Source organism: Lampetra planeri, chromosome 36 (assembly GCF_965212315.1).
Source record: "Lampetra planeri chromosome 36, kcLamPlan1.2.h2, whole genome shotgun sequence".
In the NCBI taxonomy this organism is placed as follows: Eukaryota; Metazoa; Chordata; class Hyperoartia; order Petromyzontiformes; family Petromyzontidae; genus Lampetra; species Lampetra planeri.
The window spans coordinates 5,343,451-5,359,324 of record NC_136142.1 but is presented as its reverse complement, the minus strand read 5'-3'; the positions used below and the strand labels follow the sequence as shown (position 1 = coordinate 5,359,324).

At 44.8% G+C, this 15,874-nt stretch overlaps 1 protein-coding gene across 1 annotated transcript in view; it reads left to right on the top strand.

The window, feature by feature from the left end:
* The first annotated feature begins 13,460 nt into the window (after positions 1 to 13,460).
* Positions 13,461 to 15,874, top strand: part of HDLBP (high density lipoprotein binding protein) — a 38,645-nt gene continuing 36,231 nt past the window's right edge. Inside the window, exon 1 of the mRNA XM_078611395.1 lies at positions 13,461 to 13,588. The gene's annotated coding sequence lies outside the window, so the exon portion shown is untranslated. The remainder of the gene's footprint in view (positions 13,589 to 15,874) is intronic.

Here is a 15,874-nt window from a genome sequence, read left to right as displayed (position 1 = left end):
ATTGCACGCTCACAGTCAGACAGCCCATGTAAGGTGGCGTGAGTGGGGTTTTCATTAATCGACGCGTTTGGTCGTTTTTTTTTAATGTCCCCAATTGTGGGTAGTGTGCATTGTCTTGCATTCCTCGACACGCCTGCAGATTTGATGTTGTTGGTTGTAAATGGACAAATAACTAAATGCCATTTGATCAAGTTTAAAATAAGAATAAGGATTACTGGTTTACCCAGGGTGGCCTCGTTGAATCCGAAGACTTATTTCAGGAGGGTCCTGCCGAGTTTTCGCAATCTCAAATGAGTTATTCACAGGGTATTTTTCGGCATTTTTCAACAAAGGTTATACTCCAATTGAGAAATGCAAACTCTTTTCAAGACAAAAACAGATGCGGTTCTGCCGGGTTACTTTAGAATGCGAGTTAATTTTCAAATGAAACTGTTACATAAGTCGATCTTTCCACTTGCTTGTAATGATGACGACCAACCAGCACATCTAAGATGATATATATTTCACCAAGTTGAGTGTAAATCCGCTGTGAAGGTGGAGCTATGAAATTGGCTTCAACCTTTGCATTTTTCAGTCAGTGGGGGGGGGGGGGGGGGTAAGGGGTTGCCTTGGGGAAGACTTCATCCAGCAGTGGATAGATCATGACTGCTGACGATGATGATCATGATGTGAGCTCTATGACATGAAGCACACAATATCCTGCTGTGGCTAATAATGCGTGTACATGATATGAACGAGCTTTGCAAAACTGCACGGTCAGTGGCAAATTTTCCAGCCCGGGGGCTGTCCACACACAGCTGAAACATTTCCACAACATCGCACCTGATTAAGTGTCGCTCGGACCCCAGGTCTCGCTATTAAAATAAGACGTTTGGTCTGAAGATGAGGATCTGACCTGGTTTAAATAATGTTACTGCGATTAACGTACCTGTCACCGAGTCAAATATGTGGGAGCGGTGGTGCTCTGGTTTGCGCACTGTGCTACTAACCCTGTGTTTGATTACTGGCCACGGCTAATATCAGGGGTGAGTGATATCCGAACCCGATTTGGTGTTTCATCCCCCCCCTGCCCCCTCGCTCCCCAAACTTTACCAGCCAGCATGGTTCCCGTGTATTGTTTGAAACGTGTGGTTGTCCTGCACGACTATTGTACTGCGATGGGCTTTTCCGATCTTGTGCAGATATATTGTGGAATGGGCCAGCAGCCATTCTGCCAAAAGCAACCCGAGATTGGATTAAGACGGTGATAATTAAGCGTTGGCAATAATAGAGACACCCCAAACACCACATATCTCGGGCCGACATGGCACAGTGAAATAACGGACAAGCTATTTTTATCCAACGCAGAAATACGCAGTGTTGTACTATACTTCAATGCTGCCACGTAGAGCATATGCCTTCAAGGCTGCCACATCTATGCCTACACAAAGCCGCACTTATCAGCACGGTGCAAGTATGGTCAAACAACCCCAATGACCCCCACGGTGTGGAGAGGCCCTCATCCAGCAGTGGATTGACAAAATGGGCTGTACATGCACATTTAATTAATCACAATGCACGTGCTCCCCAGATTATATATATAGATAAACCTCGACATATTCGTAAATTATATTGCACAGTCCAATATATAAATATATTGTACTTCACTCTTTGGTTCTTTCGGTAAAGTCACGTATAAAGATAAAATAATAAATTAAATACTAGCATACGACGTTTAGATTGCAACACAAGCAATCATCATCAGGTATAAGTGAAATAGCAACAAAAATCTAACCAGAAAACTATAGACAGACATATAAGCAGACAGATATCACCAAGATACATAGAGAGAGTAACACAGGCACAGAGAGGGGTGATCGTCTCTGTGGGGTGGCCTTAAATAGACAGAGGGGGGGCGGAGGCAGAGAGAGGGAGGGGTTAGAGAAAAATTAACATGTCAATGAGTGCGGTGACGCGTGGCCAATTACGCAAGCTTGAACATTATTCACATTATACTGCAGGTAGAAAATGCGGTTTGTTATTTTCACTCATTTTCATTGCAAGTTCAGCGATACAATATTTACCCTGTAAATATACCGCAGCTTTGTATTGCTGCACCTGCTTGCCAGCCCCATAGCGTGACCTCGCTTCATACATAAACTGAAGGCGGGGGGACACGACAGTCAGTGTCAAACAGAGTGAGTGATGATACGATCTGCCGACGTCGATCGTGCATCGTGTTCCAGCTCGCACCAACTATGTATTCAGGTTAAGGCTGTCGCGTCCGTTGCTCGATTATACCGACGTTTGCGCTTTGTCAAACCCCTTCCGTGTATTGCAGGCAAATTTCAATCCGATTGAAGTTTGCAAAAATAAAATAAAACCCTAATTTATGTAAAAGTCACCACTATAATCAGCGGCTACGTATTTGGTGGTTTTATCACTTTAGTGGTTCGGAAACTAAACGTTTTATTTTACCAGATAAGACCAACTGAGCCATACTGGAAAGCTCTTTTTTAGTAGTGACCTGTCCACAAATGATAGCTCAACGAAGTGGCTTATAATGTGGAAATTTATAGCAGCCAAATACTCTAAACGCATGATTTTAAATGTGGAGGGAAAATCGGAGGACCAACAGACAAATCCACTGGGAGAACACACAAACTCCAAATATACAGGGGTCAGGGTCGGGATCGTTACCACGGCCTCCTGTATACCAGGCGAGGGATTTGACATCTCACCACCGTATTAGCACTGGCTGATCGTTGTGTGGTTTCAGTGGATTGGTGCGACTAGAATTCAAGAATAGATTCTTTGCCTCGTTTATTTGTTTTACTAATTTCGCTTGTATCGTTCCTCGTATCTTCCATCAGGTTTCTACAGTAATTTTCGCTCTATTCGCCTAAATGAAACAGATTGATTTGCATGTGATTTTCACGCATCGTAAATCATTGATTGTGACTCGTACTATTATATTTATGTATTCTGAGCACAATAATGAATTGTCGTAGCATTGTATGCCTACTCAGTGGTATTTAACGGGTTTAAGTATTTAACTCGTATCGCTAAAAAAATATACCCACACCATCGCTAGTCTTTATATAATTGTGTAAAGAACTATCCCAATGGCTATGGCCAATAGCATCTGTCAACTTGACGACATTTATTCAACGAGCCTGAAACTGCTGACAAGACTGAGAAATGTGAAACTATCCCAGAGTTTTCTTGCAAAGACAAATACTGCGACTGCTGCAGCAGCAGTCCATTAGCCTATTGTCTGTAAAGTCTCTAAAGCCAATAGGCGAATGGACTGTAAACGAAAATATATTATTTACGTGGGGCGATGGCCTTTGTTTAATTATTTAACCATTACCCGTGTTCTCAATTGTAGCGTGTTTTGTGATATTAGCTGGGCTACACAATGCAATCATAAAAGAATCATGGTTTTGTGTTGATATTTGTTCCACCCTCAAGGGTTTCACACGTTATATATACAGTGTTGGTGGAGAGACACTGAATCCATCATTTGAACAGTTGAAAAAACACCACCGTTTCAATTTGTAGCGATAGAGGCCTGTCAAAAAAAAATGTTGTAAATACCAACTCTTTAACCGTTGGCTAAAGCTTGCATGCAGTTCTGAGACGTAAACGTTTCTGTTTGATTGACAAGTGACAAACACTTTTTGTCAGGGCATATGCAATGTGCGGTGCCAGATGTAGAGCCCTATTGAAGTGATTTCACTCGTAGTTCTTCGGCACAGGGTGATGCACTACTAGCTGCAGAAATCTAAAGCATTATACCGACAGCACAATTGGAAACATGTAGAGAATAGTATATTTGTTATGCCAATTCTAACGAATATCATTCAGAACACATTTCTTCAGTGAGTCAGGAAGCGTTGTTTAACACTGGGTAATAGAGGCATCTTTGTAGCAATTCAAAAAAATATATATACTATTCTGCATTGTGATGTTATGTTCCGAAACAAACTTGTTATAATAAAAACTTTGTTTCCCGAGGCACTTTTGCAAATAGGGTTTCGTTAATTTATGGCATTGATTGAGAGCATAATCGGGATCGACGCACCCACGGAATTTCCACGTTTGGAACTTCCACAGTGGAATGTTCGATTACGGCATGCAGAAGAATGCACCATGGAAATGTTTCAGAAATCCGTAAAAGTTTACTTTGTCATCAATTCGAGATGCCCTGGCTCGAGATGCATGTTGCCACATCGAAGCCCAACCCATTTTTTGAATTCTCAGAACTGAAACTTAGTAAATAAATAAATGACACCATCAAACTCAGGGCACTTGAGATCCAGGTGAATTGCACGTGGGCATAGCTCAGATCAAATCCAGAATATCAGCAGTGCCATCTCAGCGCTTGGAACCCCTTGCAATCCGCACCACACAGGGTACAACTTGATCAGTCTCTTGAACACACCATTTTAAAAAACATGTGTGTCATGAAGAAGGGTCGTTGTTGAAAATATCACCCATTACATATATTTTTTACTTTTAATTAAGTGTTCGTGATGATCTTCTTAGGTTTTTTCGGTAAAGTCACGTAGAAAGTAAAATAAAATAAAAACAAAAATCACGACGTTTCGGAGGCAACACAAGTCTCCGTCATCAGGTGGGACCGTCACAGCCAGATTAGCTGTATCAAGCTTGGCTGTGACGGTCCCACCTGATGACGGAGACTTGTGTTGCCTCCGAAACGTCGTGATTTTTGTTTTTATTTTATTTTACTTTCTACGTGACTTTACCGAAAAAACCTAAGAAGATGATTCCTTGCAGTCACGAAAGCTTCAAATCTAATGTTCGTGATGAATGTGTTGATCTTCTTTTTGTCATTTTGTACTTTTAAACCACTGCCAATGCAGTCGTAGCACCAAACAATGCGTTTACTTTTCAAGGAGGGGTTAATGATAAATAATGCATAACATTTATGAAGTGCCTCTCTAATAGGTACGCAAGGCCCTTGTACACCAAACAAAAACAAGTATAGGCCACGGGGGACCGAAAGCAAGAGACAATCTATGCATCTTGAAGCGGGGGGGTTTAAAACCCCACCTTCAATAAGCACGACTAACTGCGTACGGTGCGAAAGAAGTTCAAGTTCAGTTCACCGCTGTGCTTGTCTCAACAATCGTAAACAACGCTTGGCAAGGTGGCTCGTTCCACAGCGGGAGGGGAATATCAGCGCAACGGAAGGCACGGAGACGCGTCCGAGGAGTTCGTGTCTACTTTCCAGAGGCTCACGGGGTCAAGAGGAGAATCCTAAACTCCAACGTGTAACAATAAACCCTTTGTGGAAGCCATAACCGGACTAATACGTTCTCACGCCGGGACTCGGATTCGATACGATTCTTGCAGCCGAACTCTGGACGCATTGCAATTGTACCCAGGACCTGGGCTTGGGTTCACTCCAATGTCCCCCGTGAACGTTGCTATGCGAGCTGGCCCCGGCTGGAGCATGCCGTTCACATTGCGTCGTGACTGCCACGCGGTTTAGTCATCACCGACACGCACGAGGAAGTGCGCGTCATTTGTTACCACGTCTGCAACATGTGTAATTCTCAAAACGCGGCGAATATATATATTTGATTGCCGTTTCACATATCTTGTGAGAATAATAAAATAAAAACATAATAAAATTCGCACGAGGTTTCGGCTTGCGTTGTGGCCGAAACGTCGTGAGAATTTTATTGTTAGATTTTTATTATTTTATTATTTCCCTTCTACGTGACTTTACCGAAAGAACCAAGAATATGAATCGCTGCGGTCACGAAAGCTTTAAATCGAAACTTGTGGGAAAAGAACCTCTCTTGTGAGCATCTCTTCAGGGTTATTCTGATGTATTCCACCGATAACAGATACGCATGCAGCCATACACATTCGACGCTCACATGACGGACAGCAGTTGGTCGACATTCTTCCCAGTTTGCATTAGGGGCCGTCCATAAATGACGTCACGCACCTGGGGGGGGGGGGGGGTCAGACATTTGTGACGATGTGTGACGAGGGGGAGCGGGGTTTGAGAAATGTGACGTCACGCCAAAATGCGCAACTTTAAATAAATATAGACAGCACGTTCTACTTAATAAAATAGACGTTTTAATAAATGTTTTCTCCTACAACATCAGAGTGCAGCGCCACATTAAATACGCACTACAATGACAATAGTTTAAAGCGATTTGAAGCATGTTTTTTTGGGGGGGGGGGGCAGAGCTTTGTGACGTCATATTTAAGGGGGGGGGGGGTCCAAAAATCGTCCAAACTCGCGTGACGTCATTTATGGACGGCCCCTTACCCGACCACACGCGACCTGTCGACTAACTGTGCACAGAGGCGGTGGGAGATCATTGAACAGGCCACCTCAGAATTGCCAGTCTGCTGTGCTGACCAATAAACCAAGACGGTTCGTGTGGCACGTGCTACACTAGAACCCATTGGTGGAACAATAATTGGTGTTGGATTCATCTTCTTGGTTCTTTCGGTAAAGTCACGTAGAAGGGAAGTAATAAAATAATAAAAATAAAACATAATAAAATAATTCTCACGACGTTTCGGCCACAACGCAAGCAGCCGTCCTCAGATGAAACCAGATCTGTCGAGGCGACAGCGTCTGAATGTTGGATTGTTTAAGCTCGCAATACTCTATGCACATTCAATCACCGCATAAGAGTCTAGATGTTAATCTTACATTTAGGATAATGGGGCAATGAAAACTCATATAATTAGACAATATATAATATTTACGTTTAAAAATATATATTATAATAGTCTTGAAGCGAGGCAAATATGAAAAACACGGGATCAACATCACTTCTGTCGAATTTCTGGGAGTGGGTTGAACCACGACACCCACAATTCGTATGCAGTCACTAGAGGCGCTACCATTCAGCACATTGCTCAAATCATCAATTCCTCAATGTAATAGGAGATCATTTCATATTGCTCGTGGTGGACCGGTCGAGTACCGCTGTAAACCCGACAAGGCAGTGGATGGGAGGTTGGCAGCAGACGTGATCGGAACGTTTAACGTCATCGCTGAACGCTCTCAAAACGCAGCACTGACTTTCGAGACCTTCCGTGGACTTGCCCCTATATCCCTGCTACTGTACAGTACCCTCCTTCCACTCGAGCAACCATAATTGCGTCCTATTGATTTACCTATTCGAACTCTCTGATCGAGTTTTTTTTAGACAGATCGCGTAACTATAAATGTGTCATATTCTTGGTTCTTTCGGTAAAGTCACGTAGAAGGGAAATAATAAAATAAAATAATATTAATAACATATTAATAACATATTAATAAAATAATATTAATATTATTTTATTGTTTCCCTTCTACGTGACTTTACCGAAAGAACCAATAATATGAATCCCTGCAGTCACGGAAGCTTTAAATCAAAATATAAATGTGTCGTTAAACCCGTCAACACTCGACACAGCCAATTAGTAAGGTTTGTCACGTAAAACAAAACATGGCAATTCGGTACTAGTTCAGCACACCGGTGTGTTGGAGAGTAAACCCACAACATTTATAATTCGAGTGCCGTGACGTTTTGCCGGTAATTATTCCAACAACCAGCATCATCAGGCGACAGCCAAAGCTGTGGAGAAATCCTCCTGTTTCGGTCTTACATGGAGGGATACACGTGATATCGTCACTTGCGAGCCAACCAGGCGTGAAGAAGAAGAGGAGGGGCGGTTAAAGTATTCATACATTTACGCGATTCTGACCCAAAAACCTGTATATTCTGCATAATATCGGTCGCGAAAGCCGACGTGCTAAACCGGGAGGTGCTTTTTTCCTTCTCTGCTACTGCCCCCTTGCGTCTTGCCGCCTGCACTGCCGAGAGAGAACCCGTCACTGCCATTCATTACCCCCATTGCACATGAGCCAAAGGCACCTAAACCGCATGCGGCTCTTTGGCTTCCCCCTTGCAGACAGCCGGTTGAAAAAAAACAAACGTAAAGATAATTCCATTGGAATCTCATTTGCCAGTAAAAAAATATGATAATAGTTGTTTTGCCCTTCTATCTAGCAACAAAACTGACACCTTTTTTACAAGTAAAAAACCAATTATCATATTTTTTTACTGGCAAATGAGGTTCCAATGGTGTAAATGCTTACCCCGAGCTCTCATACTCTGATGGTCCATTGTCTTTGAGTTGTGCGCCTTTTGGCGTCATCTGGTCCAACCCATGTGAGACTAGGCTCTAAGGAAAGCTGTCTCGGGTGTGGACCAATCAACTTCAAGGACAGTGCATACATTATCAGAGTTATGTTTTTTGTTTGCATTATGACTGCAGGTATTGTGGTCTATGCAAACATGACTCCTTGTAAAAAAGGTGTCAGTTTTGTTGCCAGATAGAAGGGTAAAAAAACTATTATCGTAAAGGTAATTGATTAAATATGGCTGGGAATGGGTCACTGGTGGGATTTTCCTCCTCTTCCGGAGGGACGCATGAACAGGGCGAAGTGGCAGACTCCTTCACAACTGTGCTCCTCGCAGAGTCAACTAGCGACTTTGCTCGGAAAGTTAAACGTTATACCCGTGTCCTCCATGCATCCACATTGATTGAGAAAATGTCTGTGTGCAAATAAACGGTTGTTCATGTTTTTGTTTTTTTGTTTGTTGCGGTTGCACCCGATTCAAGAGCCGAATGGCTCACAGGGCTATACCGAATAAATGAACTTGAACTTGTCTTGGTGACAACAAAATGTACAGTCAAACTGTATTGTTAAAGAACAACTAAGTGGGGGAAATAAACTAAATAGACGCAGTTTATTCCATCACCTATTTTGTTTATTTAATTCAGAATGTGTTTGTCATTTGCTGTATTTGTAGACAAGTAGCTCTACGTGTGATGCGGCTTTCGAAATATTTTGGTCAAAGACAAAAAAAACTAATCAAAATGTCTCTTCTTCTTCTTTGAAAGGTTGCCCAATGACTTGACCGTCCCTTCCTTTCATCAGAAAATGAATTTGCACCTTCCACACACGGTGACTCAGCACCTGGCCTGCAAACTAGTTAGTCTGCCAATAAGGGGACGATGATTGCTCTGTGTCATACAGTTTGTGTATTGTGTGGGTAATTTTCGAATTTGGAAAATGTGGAACATGACCTCGGTTAATGACGTTGGGCTTTGTAGCAAAACGTTACCATATTGCCTGTAGCACGGTTGTATCAGTTGTGTGTTCATATAGATTAGATAACTATTTAGAAGGAACATTTTGTCAGGGTCCTGCAACGATGTACGATAATAACGAGGAAAGTTAAGTTGTTTGCTCCGAGTGGGAAGCCAATGTTTATTAAATTTAGAAACTAAAGACAAATTAGTGTAAAGGCAAGATTGTTTTCATGATATGTACACACTTACCTGTACTCTGTATTTGCATGTGTGTGAGCTGTGTGTTTCTGAGACAGCAGAGAGCAACAGAATCAGCGGAAGCGAGATCGGTCTGAGAGTCAAATATTAGTTTGACTGTCTTGCTGCTGATGTTTCCCTCTTTAGCAAGGTGGCTGGGAAAGTGCTGCTACGTTCTGTGTTGATCAGATCAGGTGTCACTTGAAGGGCTTTCAGAAGTTCTGTGACATCCACTTCTGTGGGCCGCTGTGGCAATCGTTTTTTCTACTCTTGATTCAGAATCGCTGGTGGAAGACTGGATACCTAGGATATAGTTGTGTGTCTCTGTGCACGTGAGTTTGTACATGTGTGTATATGATTGTGTGTATGCAGACTCAAATGAGTTCCTGGTGCGGTGTGTAAACATCACCACTCAGGAGACAAAGGCGGTCGGGCGTGGTGCTGGCTATCCACCCACTTCGTGCCCCGTGCCAGCCTTCATAGGTGCTCGCTAACAGCACTTGCCCCAACCGCCTGTTAAGACTATACGGGGGATCTTTGTCTTTGTATGTGGCAGCTTGCATCCACTTCCGTTGGCTTGGACTTGCATGTGCTGAGGAGGGGGGAAAGGGTGCCCCTAGCAGAGGTCGCAACCGGGTACCCGATACTCGTACCCCACCCGATACCCGGCTACCCGTACCCGGCCGGGTACGGGTACCCGTTTGCGACCCTGGTGCGGCCGGGTACGGGTACGGGTAGGCCGTGAGTCACTGGTGAGTCACCGTTTGTCACTCATTTCGGGTAGGGTACGGGTAAGGAATCAAAACCCGCTTGCGACCTCTGGCCCCTAGCCTGGCACAAACACCATGATGACACCTCAAGCCACTTAGTAGGAAACCTACGGCTATTCACATTTGCAGGCATCTGCATGTCACATGGAAGAATGGGAAGAAGTGGCAGCAGTGTGCGTCCCAGACCTGTTGGCCGGATTTGCAACTGCTGATGGAGAGAGAGGAGGGTAACCTGTACGTGTCGTCGGAATTGCTGCTTGTCCGTTTGCAAGCATACGCATTTGGGTGAATGTACTAAATGGATGGCCCCTTAAGGACTGCTTAGTGACGTTATTTATTCAAGACCATCTCGTATTCCCATGCATTGTGGCTCTTGATAGATTGAGTTTCTTACCGAATTCGAAAAATATGGCCGCTCTTGTTATTTTGGTTGCCGACACCTGATCCATTTGGATTTGTGCCCGTGTCTTTGTGGGTGATACTGGCCGTTCGGAATGCCAGATTCCTTAAGTTCCTGGTCTTTCTTGTTTTTCCTTTGATATTCTCAGCATTTTTTTTGCGTCTGGTAGAATTTTTCTTATCCACGCCTTAGCCGAAGGGATCATTTTTCTGAAAATGTTTAAAACGCCAATGTCAATTTGAAAAAAATAAAATCCATGAGACAAATTTCATGAAAAAAAGTGCCTTCACGTAGTTGTCATTCATTAATAATTATATCACGAGGCTTCCCAATGATAAAACGTTTTAGTTCCACAAAATATTAAAATAAAATGGATGAAATGTAACTCTCCTTTTCAAATAAATAGGAAATGTAATGCCTTGAGTAAATAATAATTACTATTTTCATTTTGGACGTGTACGACTGTACGCTACCATTTCAGAGACACTGCCACGATGTAATGGTTAGCACACTGGAAACCCACCTCGACCTCTTGGAGTGGCATTTGAAACAAATGGAAAAGTTTATTTTCTTAAGGCCCCTCCCTCTGTCCACCCAGCAGTACAGTATATAAATGGGGTACAACCACAGCCAATCGCCATGTGGAGTGTGGTGTGTAATTCCAACCTCTTCCATAATGTCTAGCCACTGGAACAATAGGTCTTACAGGGTGGCCCATATATATTGTGACCCCTATTTAATTCTAAAAAAATGTTGGAATGTTTTTAAAAAAAGTAAGGTTGATTTAAAACAGACATGAATGTGTAAAGGATACAAAACAGGTAGGGGTCGGTCATTTGGGAGTCACGTGGCATCTGGATCACGCTGTAGAGTGGCTCTCTAGAACTCCCTCTAGTGGAGGCCTTTCCACCAGCAGTATATAGACAATGGCTCATAATGATGATGATGACATTTCGGATGAAGGTCTCTCCATGCCGTTTCAGTCACGGGGTGACCATACTTCACCGCACAGCTCAGTGCGGGTTAGTGTAAGCAATAGATACATGTAAAGTGACCAGGTGAAAATGTCCTTCACCTTTGGCCAGCTGTATTAACAATTGAAAAAAAGCACTCATTGTGCGGTATTGGAAACCATGAGTCCTCATAAAATAAACAGACTTCAGCTCCACGGAGGTATACGCTGGTGGAACAGAGGCTCACTTTAGTAACTTTATTAAAGGATGTCGTGTTTGGTATCTCCTGCTTGCAACGATCCGAGTCCCACCCCCAGCAATGCAATGGCCAAAGCAGAAGCGGAGTTTCAGTTTTATTTATTAGGTATAGCCAGAGGTGTGGACTCGAGTCATGTGACTTGGACTCGAGTCAGACTCGAGTCATGAATTTGATGACTTGCGACTCGACTTGGACTTGCATAACAATGACTTTGTCCCACCTATGAGATGTGGACTCGAGTCATGTGACTTGGACTCGAGTCAGACTCGAGTCATGAATTTGATGACTTGCGACTCGACTTGGACTTGCATAACAATGACTTTGTCCCACCTCTGGGTATAGCCCTGTGAGCCATTCGGCTCTTGAATCGGGTGCAGCCGCAACAAACAAAAATCAAAAACATGAACAAGAAAACAATTTAAAGTGACTACGCGCAAACAGAAAAATCCAGCAAAAAACAGCAAAGTCTTCCAGAAAAAGCACCGTACACCAACGCTGCGTGCAAAAAATCCCAGTGTGATGCAAGTCAAACAATAACAACCACAAGACAATTAATATTAAAATTATCAGTCTAACTCTGTACTACAACACACACATATGGCGAGGTGGGGTGCCACCTCGGACAGAGTGGCAGCCAAAGAGTTTGGAGCCATCGACAGCAGAGACGGAGCAATGAAAGTCGAGCTCGTGAGCTATTGCCTTGTGGATTGAATCAGAATATTGATCTATATGATCTATGATCATTTTATATTGTATATTATAGCTATTGTATATTTTAGATTGTATTTTATTCAATTTTTACATACTTTAGCTCCTTAGTATTAGTTAGACTTGTACCTTTAGTATAGTTAGACTTGTAAACCACTTATTTAAGATTTAAGATTCCTAAATGTTGAATGTATGCACCTTCCGGCCAAAGTAAATGCCTTGTCTGTGCGAACTTTCATGGCGAATAAAACCCTTTCTGATTCTGATGATCTCTGGAGGAATCCGATGTGCTATAATGCTCTTTTTAACAGATGTCCAGTAGTTGCACAGATGTCCAGCGGTTACAATACAAGGTCGTGAGAGATGGTGATAGCTTTGGTGGGCGAGTAGGATGTATTGATCCAGCAGTGGGTAGATAATGGCTCATGATGACTCAGCTGGTATATCTTCAGTGGTACTAATTTGTTGCAAATAACCAAATTATGTAACAAAGAATTCGCTTGTATTGGCCGCTCAACAAACTGGGAATGATAAAAGTTTGGCGACGAATCGCCTCCCCCTGAAATTCGATTCAATAATCAATTTTATTTATTCGCTTTTGTACCGTTTAGAATGTTACATATCATTTGCATCGTGTGTAACATGCGAGCCATCCAATTTGTATACGATTATAATAATCGATCAGCGCATTCTAGATTCCAATGATCGGTTTTAAGAGTCGAATCGATACACCATGTGGGGTAATAATTAATTATATTATTAGAGGTACCCCCATCCCCCCTTTAGCGCCGGATAGATTCGATTCCTTAAATCCGCACGCCGTTTGCTGAATCGATTCAGACCACGCCCCTCCCCTTTTTTCAAATCCCTCCCCGCGTCTCCCTCACCCCCTTGCACGACCGCTCCGGCCCCCACCCCCCTCCCTCCCAAAAGCGTAACCACGTGGTACTGCAACTCGCGCTCTCGTTGGTCGAGAGGTGCCACGCGCGCACGAGTCCCCCCCCCACCAACCAACCCCCCCCCCACATCCCGGAGGCTGAAATCCCTCCGCGCCGTGACGCGGTCTCTGCCCGAGTGGTGAAGCGGCTCCGACCGACACGGACGGCGTTGCCGCACTTGTTTCGCCTACGTGGTGAGTTTTTTTTTGAGGAGATGAAGCGTCGTTTGAATTTATTACGCGATAACTTTTTACGAAAAAAATTGTGTACATAACGAAGAACCGTGGTAATAACACGGCGGGTGACGTTATGCGCTGTGGTTTGAGTTGAGCGAACGGTGTCGTTTAAATGGATGGGGACGGGGGGAGCGTGGGCATGCGAGAGGATTTCGCGGCCTTGCTCCATGTGTTCGTTTCTATGTGCGGCTGTATGTGTCGCGTGAGTCTTACAGGCTCACACAGTCTTGTGTGTGAGACTCACAGTCTTGTGTGTGAGACTCGGGGCGGGGTGAGTCTTGAGTCTACGTAAGCCTGCGGCTCTGCGCGACTCGTGTGAGTCTGGGACTATCGAAAAGCGACTCCCCTTCTCTGTCCACATGTCTCCATTGTCCTGTCTGCCTACGTCTGTGTCTCTACGTGTTATATATCGCCTGTCGATCTGCCTATCTTGGCCTATGTCTGTCTCCGTCTATGTATGTGTGTCCCACCTCTGCCTGGTTTATACTGTGTATAGTATATCTGTTGCTGGGTGTACGTGTCTGTCTGTCTCGGTCTGTGGTGTCTACTTGGCTGTCTATGTCTTTAACCCCCCTCCTTCTCTCCCCAGCCATCTTCGTCTCACTCATTCTCTGCGAATGTGGTCATCCTCTCCGCCCATATCTCTGCTGCTTCTCTCCCTTTTTTTTCTTAAGTCGTTAACATTCCTACGCACCGGCCGCTTGGCTTCCTTTCGCCGTCTTCTTCTCGCTCCTGTATTTTGGGTGCTTCTCTGTGCCTGCCTGTGTCTGCCATCAGTCCGCATGTGTGTGTCTCTCTCTCTCTCGAGTCGGTCATTGCTCCGTCAGCCTTTCTCTTCCTCAACCCGTGCCTCCTCGCGTCGTCGCTACGTGACGCCGATGGATGGTGAAGTGGTGGTGTGGTGAAGTAGTGGTGTGGTGGTGAAGTGCTGGTGTGGTGGTGGTGAAGTGCTGGTCTGGTGGGTGGTGAAGTGCTGGTGTGGTGGTGGTGAGGTGCTGGTGTGGTGGTGGTGTTGTGGTGGTGAGGTGCTGGTGTGGTGGTGGTGAAGTGGTGGTGTGTGTCGTCGTTCAACAAGCGATGGTGGTGTGTGATGTTGAGTGAACTCTCTCTCTTGACGGGCCAGGCACCCGAGGCTGCTGACGTGGTGGTTGTTGCTGCTGCTGGGAGGTTGATGTGTGATGGTTGTGGTGTGTGTGTTGGCATTGATTACTGTTGGTGGTGGTGATGTTATTCGAAGGTATTGACGTGATGATTCCTGCTTGTGATGTGTGTGATAGTAGTGGTTAATGATTATGGTGGTGGTAGTCGTGCTGACGTGGTTGTTGGTCCTGGGCTGTGATAATGATGGTATTGGTGGTGATGGTTGTGGAGGCTGCTGTGACATGGTGGTGGTAGTGATGTGCGAGATGGTGGTGTTTTTGGTTGGGTGTGTGAGTGTTTTATTTTTAGTGGTTGTGGTGGTCTTGGTTGGTGATGGGTGAGTATTGGAGGCTGCTGACGTAGTGGGAGTGATGTGTGTGTGATTGTTATGTTTTGGTGGTGATGGGTGAGCGTCGTGATGTGGGTGGTGGTTGTGGTGGATTTGGTGGTGATGGGTGAGGGTAGTGATGTGTGTGGTTGTGGTGGTGTTGGGTGAGGGTAGTGATGTGTGTGGTGGTGGTGGGTGAGGGTAGTGATGTGTGTGGTGGTTGTGGTGGGTTTGGTGGTGGTGGGTGAGGGTAGTGATGTGTGTGATGGTTGTGGTGGTGTTGGGTGATTATAGTGATGTGTGGTGGTGGTGGGTTTGGTGGTGATGGGTGAGGGTAGTGATGTGTGTGATGGTAGTGATGTGTGTGATGGTTGTGGTGGTGGTGGGTGAGGGTAGTGATGTGTGATGGTTGTGGTGGTGGTGGGTGATGATAGTGATGTTTGTGGTGGTGGTGGGTGAGGGTAGTGGTGGAGGCTGCTGACGTGGTGGTTGCGAGGCTGTGAAGACGTGGCGCAGCTTCGAGCTCCGCTCCCCCGCCCCGCACTCCACTCCCATCACACGTGCGCCGCCTGCCACCCACTGTACGATGCGCGCACTGTACGCACTCTCTCGCAGTTAACTCTACACCGTGCACGGTGTACACGTGGCACATGTGCAGGGTGCAGTGCACTGCGCGTTGTGTGTACTGCTCATTGTGTGTACTGCTCATTGTGTGTACTGCACTGTGTACACGTGCAGTACACTGCGTGTTGTGTGTACTGCACTGTACTGCACTG